General features: G+C 36.2%; 1 pseudogene; it reads left to right on the forward strand.

The window, feature by feature from the left end:
- The first annotated feature begins 1,431 nt into the window (after nt 1-1,431).
- Nucleotides 1,432-3,344, forward strand: LOC149253879 (taxadien-5-alpha-ol O-acetyltransferase-like; annotated as a pseudogene).
- Nucleotides 3,345-4,319: the final 975 nt, after the last annotated feature.

Here is a 4,319-nt window from a genome sequence, read left to right on the forward strand (position 1 = left end):
AGGCCAATGTGTTCTACTTGGTTCATGGAGACGACATTTCTCCCCTTTTTCTACATTGCACTTTCTCAAGATCTGTTTGGACTAGTGTGCTAAACATGCTTGATTTCAATGTCGATCTGATAAGGCCGAACATAGCCATATGCCTCCAACAATAGATTGTGGAAAATAGGCTTCAAAGAACACTCCCCCTTTTTTCTTATGGGGCATTTGGAGGGCTCGAAATGTTCTCATTTTTTATTCAATTCTTCTACATATTCTCAAGTCCATCACAATGATCATGCCATATTATAAGGAATTTACATCAACGACCCTCAATGTCCCTAGATCTATTCTAATTCCTAAGTCCCTAAGGACTTACTTCCTCGTAGGTTTTTTCAATGGAGCCAATTCATTTGGTTCATGTGGCAGTGGTATGGGGATTCATTTGGATCCTATTCATTATTTCCAGTTTTATTGGCATAGTGGTAAAGGCTCGAATACCAGGTCAAAAATTCTTGCTTTATGGGGTGTGTTTTTTTGTGCTAAATGGCTTGGTCTAGCAGAGATAGTAGTTTTTGGTGACTATAAGTCTATTGTTGAATGGGTGAATGATAGATTCAATTTAGAGACGTCCACTCTCTCCAATTGGCAACACAAGATTAGGGTGTTAATAGCCTCTCTCCAATTGGCAACACAAGATTAGGGTGTTAATATGGCCTTCACAAGGATTTCAATTTCACATATCTATCACGAACAAAATAGCGAGGATGACAGATTGCCTAAGGAGGAATGCAGTACGGTTTAGGGTTCGATCAACTTCCAGCCATTTGGCAATGGTAGATAGCTGAGATCTAGATATATCACGTTTTGATGGAGCAGAAAATGTTTCAGTTCTATTTACAACATATATGTTTATTTTTCTGGATTTTACTTAACACACATTTAATTTTACTTGTTTGATCAGTTATCTTTTGTTGAATAGAATACAAAGTAGGTAGTATGAACATGGCCCAGCAAGAAAGTCTACAGAAATATTTTTGTTTATGAAACTTCTAGTTGTATTGGACAAAATTTGCAAATATACTTTCTTTATCTCTAATGAAAATGTTTTTTCTTCCTATATATACTGGAAGCGTATTTTCTTTCTAAAAAAACAAGAGAGTACTGCATAATTTAATAGGGATAAGTGGATAAGTACGCGCGGCCCATCTTTGTGTCATTCTCAACATGGATCGTAATCTCACGGACTCCCATGGTTACATATTTCAATGTTCACACGAACCTAATACCAGTGTCAACGTGCTGTAAAGCATCTCCCCCCATTCACAACTAAACTCAATCGGGTCCCAATGACAAGATGTCACCTATTTCAACGCCTCTAAACCGGCTACGCTCATCTATATAATAGGGTAATCATCTTTCGTTCTTGCAGAAGAGAGCATTTGGGAACATTGTAGTTTAGGCTTTATCAATGGAGAGCCTTGACACGGAGAAATACTGCACCAAAGTCCAGCAGCCTGTAAAAGTGATAGGGTCTATCATGGTGCCACCTTCCCGACCTTCTCCAAGAACCATACTCTATCTTTCCAATCTAGATGATCATCTCCTCGTGAGGTGTAGATTTGATACACTGCTTGTGTACAATAATGTCTCTCGTAATATTTATGGCACCGCAAATCCTGTGAAGGTTATTCGCGAGACACTGTCACTAGTGTTGTCTCACTATTACCCACTTGCAGGCCGTATAAGGAGAAACCCAGATGGCCGAAAACTGCAGGTAGACTGCACCGGAGAGGGCGCTCTTTTGTTGAAGCCGTTACCAACAACAATATCTCACTTCTCGGGGGATTCGAGGAGCTCAAAGAGCAGTTGCTCTTTGAGTTTAATCAAGTACCACTTCTTTCAGCTAATTTTCAATCTTTTCTATTTGTTATTGTTAAGTGGAGAGGCTTCTTCTATGGCCCAGTGTGATGTGTATGATGTGTAAGGATGTCCAGTATCATGTGTAAAAATGTAAGTATATCATTAAAGGTTGAAATTTTACTCATGTCCACCAAAATAATTTTTTTTTTAAATCTAAGAATAACAAAGTTAAATCACTATATAAATGAAGAGATTGGATCCCTGTTTATATTAGATCTGTATTTAAAATAGGTCTATATTGATTCTTATCATTTTTAATGAATTAATTGAATTGCAAACTTTCTATATTAAATCTGTATTTAAGATAAATCTATGATAATTCCTATAATTTTTAATGGATTAACTGAACTAAGGTAACTCGCTTCGCTTGCGGGGGCTTTGTTGTTGGTGTGAGTTTTACCCCTATTCTGTGTGACGGATGAAGGGCAGCCCAGTTTCTCATGGGACTTGCAGAGATTGCGAGAGGAGAGGCGAATCTTTCCATTGAACCAGTGTGGCAGAGGGAACTTCTGAAACCCCAGCAGCCGCCCCATCTGGTCCTTTTTCAGCATGATGAGCTTCTTAAAAGTGGATTCATGGTCAACCCTAATTGTTCATTTCAGCAGCAGCCAGCCCATGTGAAAGCCGAGGACCTGGTATTCACCCCGTTTTTCTTCAGTTCTGATGCTTTACAAAGGCTAAAACAGCCCATCGCAAAAGACCTGAAGGAGGATTGTACCACGTTCGAAGTCTTGGCAGCGTTGGCCTGGCGAGCGAGAACAAGGGTTCTGGAAATTCCGCTGAATAGCCCCGTTAGGTTTGTATTCGGGGTCGACATAAGGAGAGCATTTGACCCCCCGCTTGCAGAGAGATACTACGGCAATGGTTCGTACCTAGAATGTGCGCGCAACATTACAGCGGGAGAGGTTGTCAATGGATCCCTTTCGCATGTTGTAAAGATGATAAAGGAGGCAAAGTTAGGTTTAAATGAGGAGTACCTGAGATCGAGTATAGCGTTCCTTGAAATGAAACGTTCATGCCCAGAGATGACAGAGGTGCATATGTGTCTTGAAGATACATTTCTCACTGACTGGAGGTGGCTGGGATTTAACCCAGTGGACTTTGGTGGGGTGAGCCCCTCATTGCTTGCCCTGGTAATTGGCTCAAAATTTTGATATGCCCAATTACATTTCTGCCTGCCCCGAAGAACAAGAGCGGAGTAGCGATGGTCTTCTGCGTGCCACGCCCAGCCTTAAAAACCCTTAAGACGGAATTAGACAGTCTGATGTGAACCGGTGGTTACAAAAACTCTCGTGGGAAATGCACGAGTTCAAGTGCCCTAAGTCACCGTATCAACCTCTTGTTGCAAGCATGTTAGATAATTTTATTCATCGATCATGGAAAGGAAAGTCAATCATGGTAGATAAAATAATTGAAAGTTGGAAAAAAACAAAAAAAATTACTATGAGATACATATGTAATTTTTCTATTTCTTAATATGGAATTGATAGATAGCATGTATTAATGATATAATTGATTAGATGTTATTTTGGGATTCAACTGCTTATCAAAATCCCTCAATACTTAAAATATAATTGATATTACATGATGTGTAATTGTGTATCAATTGCATATACAGAGATAAAAAATATTACAAAGTAAAAATAATAATTTACTTTTTAAAATGAGTTAAATATGGAATTTCAGAGTTGATAGATATCACAATTTCTTCACTTCAAGAGTTGAGAGATACTAGGCAAAAATAATATTATTGATATTGCATTATGTGTAATTCTTTCATGTAATATTTAAAACAAAAATTTATTAATGACAAAAAAGTATTTTAGTGTGAACTATAAATAAAACATTTCAATTTGCATACTAAATGACATAATATCAAATCAATTTTATATAAAGAAAAATAAAGAAATTTAAATTAAAATATATATATGTTATATTTTCACTTTAATTGTTATGAGATGTGTAATATATCTCATTCTTAATATGGATTTGATATAAGGTTAAAAATATTAATAATAGAAAAAAATTTAATCCCAGTTATATATATATATATATATATATATATATATATATATATATATATATATAATCCAAAAATAGCAAGAAAAAAATGAAAAAGTATGCAACTCTTTGGTGACATATTTGCTCACTACACCACAACATTCACTTGTATTCACGAGCTCACAAAACTATTACATATATAACATTATATTAATATTATGGTTGAATAGATTCTTAGAATATAGGAACTACCAACCAACAAAGTCTAATCAAGGAAAACATTTCCAAAAACAAATAACTCGTTCTAATTATGGGAAAATCCTCTAGAGATTCATCCATTATTCCAACACTCCTTTTTAATGGATAAATGTCTTTTCTACCACACCCAAATTGATTTCTACATACTTCAAATTTTT

This window comes from Pinus tabuliformis, chromosome 7, assembly GCF_031772625.1.
Source record: "Pinus tabuliformis cultivar Carrire ecotype Pingquan chromosome 7, CPIR1, whole genome shotgun sequence".
NCBI lineage: Eukaryota > Viridiplantae > Streptophyta > Pinopsida > Pinales > Pinaceae > Pinus > Pinus tabuliformis.